Below are 12302 nucleotides of genomic sequence, written 5' to 3'. Positions count from 1 at the left end.
GAAATAAAAAGGGTGATCGAGATTCGTTATTTTATAGGAGATGCGTTGCCAAGTGGAGATTTATGTTCTCATCATCGAACCTTCCCTTTCGGGAATGGGGACAAAAGTAGGTGTCTACACCATTTACTTTATTTTGCTACCTTATTTTATTGTTTTTCCATTTATTTTATTTTATTTTCTACTTATTCAAATTATGATAGTTAGCTCTATTATCGTTGAACTAGTATTTATAATTACACTGTTAAAAATTCGTTAGAGTTTATTTTATTTTATTTAATTTAAAGAGAAGTTGAACAAATATTTGGTTTGTATGAAATTAAATGTTACAAAATAAAGTTAGTACTACATATGCTCAAGCAATTGTTTAGCATACCAAACATTCATAAAAGGGATCTTGTGCTCAAGTAATTTATCTATAAAATCTGGTACACACTCATTAAGTATTGACTTGATCATAACACATAAATAAGCTAATTTGATTAAACAAAATACAACCCAAAAGATAACCCAAAAGACATAAAAGTTGTACAAACCTAATCATCTTTGTTAATAAGTCAAAATAGTGAGAACAGAGAAATAAAGAGTAGAAATGAAGGGAGAAAAAACAACAAAAAGTAACTAAACTCTGTAAATAAGAGAAGTCATTAAATTGGAAAAAAAGTAAGTAAAATAATTTAAAAAGGGAGAAAAATGAATTACACGCGTGAGTTTGGGACAATGTATGACACGCGCGAGTTTCGACCAAAAAAAGGTGAAAACGTCACCGTGTGTTAACTTTTATACCCAAATGTCGCCGTTGATGAATTTTATACCCAAGTGGTAAAAGGGTGTTAACTTTTATACCCATTTGGTCAATTGGCCACTGAATGACTCCCTTGGCACTTATAAAAGTTGTAGCATTAGCTTTTAAAAATTCAAATTCCAAACCCAATAGTTGAATTTGATATACTCAAAGGCGGTTTTTGGATCGGGACTCAGGGAGAGTCCAAATGTGTTGTTGTGGGCTACTAACTAGGCCCGACCTACGATACAATCCACTAGCTAGCACAATTTTCAAAAAAGCGGTTTAAGCCACATAGCCCAACATGCAACGTCAAATACTACGTATATAACATAATATTAAAACAGACATCATGAATGATATATGTCACTTCCTGGTGCACAATTTTCCCGCCAAAAAACTTTTTTCCTAAAAAAAGGTGGATTATACACTAGTAGAAAAAACTCTTATTGTAGCGGGCTTTTAGACCCCTGTTGCAGCGTACATCGTATGCTGCAACTGGGGGACCTGCAACAAGTCTGAACTTGTTGCAGCGTACATTGTTCGCTGCGAAAAGTGCTTTTTTGCAGCGTACATTTATATGTACGCTGCGACAAGTGTGTAAAATTTGGCCAAAATCTAGACTTGTTACAGCGTACAAATTGGTGTACGCTGCAAAAAACCCATTCTGTTGCAGCGAACATCTCTTTGTACGCTGCAACAGGTAATGATTTTTGCTAAATTTTACACCCTTGTTGCAGCGTACATATATATGTACGCTGCAACAAAGAGCTTTAGGCGGAAATTTTTTAATTTATTTAGGGATATCTGGAGTGCCTTGCACACAAATATAGAAACCTGTCACAACAATAATAATATCGCTAATAATATCGCAACATGTATAACAATTATAAAAACAATAACTGGTGTTTTGTATATTATATATCCCAAAACAAAGTGCATGTAGTACATTCAAAAATATGTACGTTCCAATTTCAACGTACGCATACATTTTAATATAAAAGATTGTTCTATAACATCTAAGCCAACTCGATCAAACGCGCTCAGGCCAATAATAAATACTTGCTGGTAAAAAACTTAGCCCATTGCTCAGGAACCACATCAATTTCCTCACTAGCATAAGGCGCATTCCTCGTAATATAGACCTTCAAAAACAAAAATTTGATGGGAGCATTAGATTAAATGTCATTTTAGTCTAAATATGACATATAACGACCCAATGAGCCTTAAATGTGCATAAATATATTGGAATGAGTATTGAATACTTTAAAACTAAGCATATTAATCATGTAATAAGTTTGAAATAAGTCCTTAGGTTCTTTAGTTCAAAGTTGGAACGAAAATGTCATTTTAGTCTAAATATGACCTATAACGACCCAATGAGACTTAAATGTGCGTAAATAGATTGGAAGGAGTCTTGAAAACTTAAAACTAACCATATTAATCATGTAAAGGGTTTAAAATGAGTTTTTAGGTTCCTTAGTACAAGGTTAGGAGCGAAAATGTCTCATTTTAGCCTAAATATGACCTATAACGACCAAACAAGTTTCAAATGTGCATAAATAGATCGGATTGAGTCTTGAAAAGTTCAAAATAATCATATGAATCATATAATAAGTTGGAAATTAGTTCCTAAGTTCGTTAGTTCAAAGTTGGGAGCGAAAATGTCATTTTAGCCTAAATATGACCTATAATGGCCAAAGAAGTCTCAAATGCTCATAAATAGATTGGATTAAGTCTTGGAAAGTTGAAACTAATCATATGAATCATGTATTTAAGTTTGACATGAGTTTTTAGGTTCGTTAGTTCAAAGTTGGGAACGAAAGTGACATTTTAGCCTATATATGACCTATAACGGCAAAAGAAGTCTCGAATGTGCAGAGATAGATTGGAACGAGTGTTGGAAATTTAAAACTAATCATATTAATCATGTAATAAGTTTGAAATGAATCCTTAGGTTATCTAGTTATGAATTGGGAGCGAAAATGACTTATTTTAGCCTAACTATGACCTATAACGACCAAAGTCTCAAATGTGCATAAATAGATTGGATTGAGTCTTGGAAACTTAAAACTAATCATATGAATCATGTTATAAGTTTTAAATTAGTTCTTAAGTTCGTTAGTTCAAAGTTGGGAGCGAAAATGTCATTTTAGCCTAAATATGACCTATAACGGCCAAAGAAGTCTCGATTGTGCATAAATAGATTGGATTAAGTCTTGGAAAGTTAAAACTAATCATATGAATCATGTAGTAAGTTTGAAATGAGTTCTTAGGTTCGTTAGTTCAAAGTTGGGAGCGAAAATGTCATTTTAGCCTAAATATGACCTATAACGATCCAATTATCCTTAAATGTGAATAAATAGATTGAAACGAGTATTAAAAACTTAAAACTAAGCATATTAATCATGTAATAAGTTTGACATGAATCATTAGCTTATCTAGTTCAAAATTGGGAGCGAAAATGCCTTATTTTAGCCTAAATATGACCTATAACGACCAAACAAGTCTCAAATGTGCATAAATAGATTGGATTGAGTCTTGGAAACTTAAAAATAATCATATGAATCATGTTATAAGTTTGAAATTAGTTCTTAAGTTCGTTAGTTTAAAGTTGGGAGCGAAAATGCCATTTTAGCCAAAATATGACCTATAACGGCCAAAGAAGTCTCGAATGTGCATAAATAGATTGGATTAAGTCTTGGAAAGTTAAAACTAATCATATGAATCATGTAGTAAGTTTGAAATGAGTTCTTAGGTTCGTTAGTTCAAAGTTGGGAGCGAAAATGTCATTTTAGCCTAAATATGACCTATAACGATCCAATTATCCTTAAATTTGCATAAATAGATTGGAACGAGTATTGAAAACTTAAAACTAAGCATATTAATCATGTAATAAGTTTGAATTGAGTCCTTAGGTTATCTAGCTCAAAATTGGGAGCGAAAATGCCTTATTTTAGCCTAAATATGACCTATACCGACCAAACAAGTCTCAAATGTGAATAAATAGATTGGATTGAGTCTTGGAAACTTAAAACTAATCATATGAATTATGTTATAAGTTTGAAATGAGAAAACTCTACATAGAAAACTCAAACTCCACATAGAAATAAAATCAGTTTAATAATTGTGTTTGCGAGGGGGTATTTCACAAGCAGGAGATGACTAGTTTGCATGATGTATAAGGCTAATTATAATTATGGTAAATAAAAAGCAATTTAAAGACATACCAAGTCATCTGTCAGCATGTCCACCTTTTTCACTTCCTTGGAAAAAAACCAACGGTGACTGCATATTTTAAGCAAATTACAATTAGTACATGAAAGCTATTGACGGATAGACATACAACGACACTGTAAGTGCGAATAAAATTAGTTATTAGTGTCACTGGTGTATTCGCCTAGCTAAGGAGATGCAAGACGGACAGCAAACCACCATAGGGTTATAGGGGAAATAGCATAAAGTAGCAAGAATATAAGCACGCACTTACTGTTCATCTTTGTAAACACGGTAATATTTCTCTACATGCTGCCGTTGACCAATAACTTGAGCGATTTATATACTAATCAGTTGAGTCGTCCAATAAATCTCAAAAAGAAGAGAATAAAGTGGAAAACCACTTTTGCATGAACCCTATAGAATCATCAACAATAAGCCAAGGAAAGGCTCATATGAGCGCAAAAGAGGGAATTACAAATTCACATAACAAGAGACCATAAGCTAACCTCTTGAAACTATCATAAACACCTGATCATTTCACATCTCGACATGAAATGGATATTGGATTCAAGAAACTAGCTAGTAATACCATCAAACTAAAAGAGATCCTAAAAATAAAACAAACAAAACAGATTAATAGATCCCCTAACATTAATATATACTAAATCCTTCACAAATCCAAGGACGGAGTAGAGAATAATGTAGCTAACTTCTAACCTAACTTACTGCACAGAGAATAAATCACTGTTTCAGATTAGCAATTATGGAATACATAAATAAGTTACAGAGATAACTAATTATAGTACCAGTATATATTATGTATAGTGCAGACTCTGCAGACAAAAGATAAATTGATGTTTGTGATGCAGCAAGTCAGCAACTACCCCTTTCAATAGACAATAGTGTTTCCTTAAATATAGAAACAACACAAAAATGGAACTTAAATAACCATTAAAAAATCCAAATCCTTGACACCAACCACCCCTCGCCTCAACCTTCCTCTTGATGAAAATAATTCATGCATGACCCCTTCCCCAAGACCCCTTCATTTGTCCATCATTCTAGCTATTAATTTGTCGTCACTGCCACTTAAATGTTGTTGCAGGTAGATTGAACATAAAAAATGGCGAATGAATACAACCATCTAAATCAGAGTAATTACTTGGTCATTGACGATGTACTGAACTTCCATAAGTACAGGTGATCGAAATTTTTTCACGATGATAAAAATTGTATTCTGCAGTCTGCTTGTTTCAAACATCTTAAGCGCATTCTTCTTCACTTAATTATCACTTCAGGAAGACAGGGAGATTGCATTGCTAACAACTGTTTTATGGCTCGGGAATATATCATTTCAAGTTACTAACAATGAAAACCACGTAGAAGCTAACAACAGTTTTATGGCCCTGGAATGTATCATTTCAAGTTCTACCAATGATTTATTGCTTTGTAGTATGCATCATTTTATCCCGAGTATGAAAAAATAAGTTATAATATTGAGTGTTCTACAGCTCCAATTGCTAATATGAGTTGCATATCTGTTCTAGTGTATTTTAATTTCACCAGCTTCTCATATGGAAGCTACTTGTCAATTTAGTTGTCAATTTTTTTCATAACTGCCTTGTTTATAGCTTTAACTCAGATTCATGACTCATTGATTCATGACTCATGTAGTTGGCGCCAATGAGTAATCGTAGACTTCCAGGCACAAAAATCGATTACTTTGCGAATGGTTTTTGGGTAACTCTACCTTTTCTTATCCCCTACAAGCAAGAGGCTAGCTGGAACCATAGCAGAATAGGATTTGACTAGGGAGCGCTAACTCAAAGTCTAAAAGAACAGACAGATCTGATTGTAACTAGGCGAAAGAGAGTAAATGTAAATGTAATACTTCATAAGACCAACTCAAAATAATAAGTACCAGTAACAAATTCAGGAGGCTGAAGATTAAGTCGCAAAATAAGCCTTGCAAATGCTGGTGTCAACAACAAAATAGAAGCCTGCATTTTCAAAAAATCACAAAATAAGAAACTTCTCAAACTCCTGCATGTTCAATTGGTATCAAAATTATAAAAATTCAGTTATGTGTCAGCGTATTGCCATGAAGTAAATCAATTTAATCCAAAAGGGTTACAGATATTCCAGCAAACATTTTCATCGACTTTACAATTAAATTATCAGATAATACAAACAAAAAGAAAACCAAAAAGGTGATTAGAAAAGAAGTGTTCCAGAATCAAATCCAACGTTTTTTCAAATTGCATTCAAATTACATACCAACTTGTAATTTATCTATAATTCTTAAATAATGCCGAAAATTGAACTTTTCAATTGCCAAAGATACAGAAATTATGACTTCCTATGAGCTGGCCTCAGACTTTCAAAAGAGGAAAAAGAGAAACTCTATGAATATAATTAGATATATCAATACCTTAATGCAGTTGTTGAAATCCAGACAAGCACGATGATAGATTCCTGCAGGCAGCTACAATCTTCATAAATTAAGTGCAACGACTTGAACAACTAAGTAAAATTAAGAGGAAAAAGAGAAAATTCTGAATATAATTAGAACGAATTGAACAACTAGCAAAAGAAAAAAAAATTTGTACAAACCCTAATTCTGAAAACGAAAATCAAAAGGGGACAGGAAGAGACTTACTTGTTGTGGCGATTAGATTGACGGCCGAGCAAGCACCGAAGAACAGACCGTTCTTTCTTGGAACCACCGGCCGAGCTAGCTGAGTTTTCAGCGACTATGTCAGTCATGGTTCAGCGCGGAGAACGTACAGGACGCGACGGGTGGCGAGGAAGCGAGGAAAGACACTCACCGGCGAGGAGAGTGACGGCGGATCCGAGCAAGCTGAGTTCGATGGCGGCGCAGGACCGGGCAAGCTCTGAGTTCGACGACGACGGAGGGAATTGAAAACTGAGGGAAGAGTTGAGCGCGGGGAACTCCAAAGTTTTGAGAGAGACATTTTGGTTAAATGAAATCATTAATCAACAATAATATTATTGCAGCAAATAAATTTTGTTACACGGACTTATTGCAGGGTACAATGACATGTACGCTGCAACAGTATCTAGCTATTGCAGGGGGCTTTTAATATGTACGCTGCAAAAAACTCTTTTGCAGGGGGCATTTAATTTGTATGCTGCAATAACCCTTTAAAGGGTTTGACCCGCGTTGACCTACTGCTTGTTGAAGCGTATTAATACATGTACGCTGCAACAAGGGGGCTGCAACAGGGGTTTTTTCTACTAGTGATAGAATATGACAATATTAGACAATTTTGGTAATGTTTTAGTCAAATTGCCATACCAATAATATAAAGTATATTTACTCAATATTTGGTCGTGTTGACATATTAACATATCGAATATTTTGGTCAAATTACCATATTAAACATATAAAATATATACAATACTATGTACGACATAACTCAGAAGTTATTAATTACGGAGTAGATGACTCAATGAGTACATTCAATATTTATTTAGTACGGAGTATGCATTAGCTTTCACGGATAAATATTTCAGTTGAATCTTTTATAAAAAAGATAGTCAAATAATAATTTCGAATATCTGTGCGTGCACGGGATCTAATCTAGTTTATGATAAACTTCACTTATTTTGACGTGCTTTATCGCGCGGTATCTTTTCCAACCAAGTAACATACGCACGAGTTGATATGGTTATTCGGCGGGTCATGTCAATGGTCATTAGGTGGTCCGATTATTAGATGGTTACTTTTCTAAAGGGCCAAAGCGGGTTGGTTTGATGCGGGTCCATATGTCAATATTAGGTCGATAACAAGTGGGTCAATAAACTAGCAAGAATAAGAGACGAAAAAATAGCAAATACTAGTAATATGTTTATTTTTATGTTATTTATTTTCTTGGAAAAAATTACATTAAATAATCTAATCTTTCGACAATTTTCCGTTAATAATCCAACTTTTGGATTATTATTTAATAATTCAACCTTTGTCCCCCATTAACTTTTATTGATCCCAAATGATCAGGAACCGGCTAAAAAGGTCTAACTTTTTCTTTTTTTCAAGCCTCCTTCTTCCTCCTTCCTTCTACCACCATAGCCTTCTTCAATTCTTCATTTCTCACCCTTCTTTCTACCTCCCTTCCCGCCTAAATATACTCCTCAATCGACAACTTCTTTAACTTCAGACCCTGAAGAGATACTCCTCACTATACTTAGTACTCCCTCCGTCCCGGAATACTCGACCCGGTTTGACCGGCACAGAGTTTAAGGAACTTGAATTGACTTTTTTAATTTAATAGGTAGTAGTTGATAGTGGGGTATTATTTTAATGTAGTTAGTGGGAGGTGGGTTAAGAGGTGGGGTTGGGGGAGAGTATGGGTTGAATTTTTAATTATTTTTTGTATGGAGTAGGGGGTAGGTGGGTTAATAGGGGTGGAGTGAGAAATAATATAATATTGTTAGAATATTTCCATTTTAGAAACATGTCAAGTATTAAGGGACGACCCGATAAGGAAAACATGTCAAGTATTCCGGGACGGAGGGAGTATCATTTTTATTAGGTATTGAATTGAAATGAAAAATAATTTAGTAAATTTATTGATGGGCTTAATGAATTAGTGACAGGAAACGATTGTCTTTTGTAAAAATTATACAGGTCCAAGATTTTGGTAAGAAGTTTAATGTATACTTCGTATTGATTTTCAAGACTAACATTTGTCTTGGTAATTTGAACAAACCCATGAATGAAGGGAAGGAGAAGATGCAAGGTGGTTGTTGCAGGTGGTAGACAGAGACCAGAAGATGTGGCAGAGGCAAGTTGAGCAAGTGGATTCCGGTGGAAGGGATGGGCAGTGGTGGAAGAGATGGTGGATGTTGCAGAGGTGCTGCAAAAAAGAGAGAAAGGCGGAACATGAGGGGTAAAATGCAAGAAGGACCGAGGAGGAAATAGTACAACGTAATGGGAGGGACGGAAGGCGGACTGAATAGAAGGTGGTGTCTTGTCATTGGTTGGGAGGTAGCGGTGGTTTTTCGGCATACGGCAATAGTTTGATGGTGGCGGTGGTTTGAAGCTAAAACGAAATGAACATAATGGAGGAAGGAAAGAAAAATAAACCAGAAATAAGAAAGAAAAGAAAAAAATTAATTTTTTATTTTTAAAAAATATATTATAACGACTGATTGAATGATAAGTGTCCAGGTTACTTGTTGTATCGGTTTGGTGACCGGTTAGGTGCAATAAAAGTTAATGAGATGCAAATGTTGAATTAATGACGGAAAATCGTCGAAATGTTGGATTATTTAAAATAATTTTTCCTATTTTCTTTTACTAAATTATTGAGCTAATATACTGATCTTGTATCGACCCAGTCCAGTAAGACCCGACCACTTATGACCTTAACACTATACCCAACGAGATACTATGTCCAATAACCAGGTTTAGGCATGAGGTTGCACGACATTATAGCCCTAAACGAACAATAACATGCTATATATACCGTGCTTGTCTTGTGTTCATGCCCGTGTTTTTCTCCCTGTACAAGTAGCAAAAAATGTGTTAGTACCCTTTCTCGTTTAATTTGGTAGCCGGTAATAAATTTTGTTAATGAAAACGAATTTGTAAGGAAAATCAATATTCGATCTCATAGTAAGGTTAGTTTACTCCAAATTGTCTCTTTTATTCACAAAATTACATTACCACCAATTACCATCCTTTACCATTTGGGTGGTACTCCGTATTAGATGGTAATGGAAATTGTTCGGGAAAATATAATGTTACTTTTTCTTTTGCCATATACTTCAACACTTAATCATTCACATTCTCACCATTTATTACTCACTAGTAAACAGATTGTTAACGCTTAGACAACCTTCTCATCTTAATAATCTTGTACCAATTACGGGTGGCGGGCGCTGAGCGAGGAAGTAAATTCGGCATGCTGTGATGTGTTTCAAAACACATCACATGGGCAATTTTGTAAATACATTGAATTTCAATGGTACATGTTTTACTCGGAGCGATACTCTGTTTTTATCGTAATGGTACATGTTTTATCGTAAGGGTACATATTTATATCGTAATGGTACTCCGTTTAACGAAATAGTACTTTCTTTTTAATAAATGTTACATGTTATTCACAAAAATGCCCCTGCGATGTGTTTTGAAACACATCACAACATGCCGAAATTTCGCTCCCGACGCTGAGCAGCATTAGCACATCAAGAAGCATAGAGTGTCATAAACGCATAGCCGTTAAAAAACGGAACAAAAAAGGCGGCAAAACAGATTTGTGTTGTTTCTTTAAGTGATATAGTGCGTGAAGAAAAGCCAAGTTACATGATTGGTAACGGAAAAGAGCGGGAAAGGGAAGCAATTAATGGGGTCATTAGAGACATGATAATTAGCTGGATTTTTACCTTTTACTTTGCATCTTTCTTTTCTAAAATGGTGATTATACATCATTCAACGTAACTCCATGTCCCCATTTATTCTCATTACTATGTAACTATGCAAATTTACTTAATTCATGTTTATTAGCCCTATCTATTTAGTTGGTTTTTCAACTGTCCTTTTAAAAGTCAGTTTGTTTCGACCTATTTCAAAAAAGCTAAATTAATATAAATTCAGAAAAAATAAGTTAATATAATTTCGGGAAATATAATTCTTATCCAGCAACAACTAGGGATGGGCATGGGTCGGATCTGGACTGGGTTTGGTGAGACCCAGACCCAGACCCATGTTTTTTAGGCGGACCCAGACCCGCCCCAGATCCATTGGGTTTGAAAGATACAGACCCATACCCAGATCCAATGGGTCTATTGGGTCTCGGGTCAAAAATGGGTCTAGTGCTATTTGTTTATTTTTAACATTTTTGTCTTAGAAAATTCTCCCGCGCCATTAATTTAACCGATTTACCATCATATATTCACATTCGACACATAAAATATCACAATTCGCAAATTAGTGCCAAAATACTAATGCATGCATGCATCTTATTAGACTATTTCTAATTTCTAATAATTGACCGGGTCCATGGGCCGGATCTGGACCGGGTCTGGGTCTGAGAATATTGGACCCAGACCCGTTTTTAAACACATGGATCCAGATCCTCCCCAGATCCATTGGGTCTCAAATAATTAGACCCAGACCCTTAAATATGGGTCGGGTCCAACCGGGTCTGGACCGGGTCCTGAACCCATGCCCATCCATAGCAACAACTTATCTTTTTTGTTAAATAAGTTTTTTTTAAACAAAACTACAATTTTTTTTCCAGATAAAATAAATTCATCAAAAATAAGTTTTGATATGTTGATTCAGTTACAATCAGGTGAACCAAACAGACACAACGAATTACTTTTAGATCTAGTAGATCTTAAGATCTTAACCTCATACTAACACTTTTCCTTACCTTTTTTTTTGGTTTACTCCCTAATACAAGTAATACTTGGTCTATTATCTATTTTGACTAAAATGTTTGTTTTTATACATATTATATGCTTACCTTTGACCATTAACATCTTAATTATGTTTTAGACCATTAATAGTATTAAAGACTAAATAAAACCAATCAAACAAGACTTCACATAATAATGTTTTGATTTTAATTTTTTTTAACATGTTTTCATTTTTACATACGTAGTAGTAGTAATATTCGGCCAAAAAAATTATACATATCTATATTATTAAAGCTAAGTGACGAAGAATGAGAGAACTCCAATTAGAGTTATCTTAATTAAATACGGTGAGAGTAAAAGGGAAGAAAAAAGGACAACATAAGGAAAGTAATTAAATTGACAAACAAATAAATGAAAAAAAAGGAAAGATTAAACAATCATAACAAAAAAGCATTGGAAATAACAGTCCAAAATAATAATATAAGAATAAGATAATTATTAAAGTTCAAGAATACTTCAATTAATCTTATACATGGAGTGGTTCAATCCATTAACATTCTTTTAGAGAAGTATTTATTTCGTTTCTTATTAGATGATACAATTTGATTTGACACTATTCACACAAACTCATTTGACTTTCTTTTGTGGTTTATACTTAAGAAAAAAAATACATAATCTTGTGGGGTCTTATTAGATTCGTCTCAATGAATATTTTTTAAATGTCAACTTTTATAATTTTTTCCTATCCATAATTGAATATATTTGAATTCGTGCATTGAGATGTGTCTAAAGAATTGTATCATCTAAAAAAGAATGGAGGAAGTATTATTTAGAGAAATTAGAATCACTTATATACTTTAAAACACTAATTTAACAACATAAAAACTTAATTAAAAAGTGGTGCAATATTTTT

At 34.1% G+C, this 12302-nt stretch overlaps 1 long non-coding RNA gene across 1 annotated transcript; it reads right to left on the bottom strand.

The window, feature by feature from the left end:
• Positions 1-1683: 1683 nt before the first annotated feature.
• LOC130469105 (uncharacterized) lies at positions 1684-6974 on the bottom strand. Its single transcript, XR_008929479.1, has 5 exons — positions 6660-6974; positions 6432-6485; positions 5922-6000; positions 4012-4069; positions 1684-1926 (listed from the first exon to the last, which is right to left on the bottom strand). It is a non-coding gene; the product is annotated as an uncharacterized lncRNA (long non-coding RNA).
• Positions 6975-12302: the final 5328 nt, after the last annotated feature.

The sequence above is a fragment of the Spinacia oleracea genome, chromosome 3 (genome assembly GCF_020520425.1).
Source record: "Spinacia oleracea cultivar Varoflay chromosome 3, BTI_SOV_V1, whole genome shotgun sequence".
Taxonomy (NCBI): domain Eukaryota; kingdom Viridiplantae; phylum Streptophyta; class Magnoliopsida; order Caryophyllales; family Amaranthaceae; genus Spinacia; species Spinacia oleracea.
This window is presented reverse-complemented; position numbering and strand designations above follow the sequence as displayed.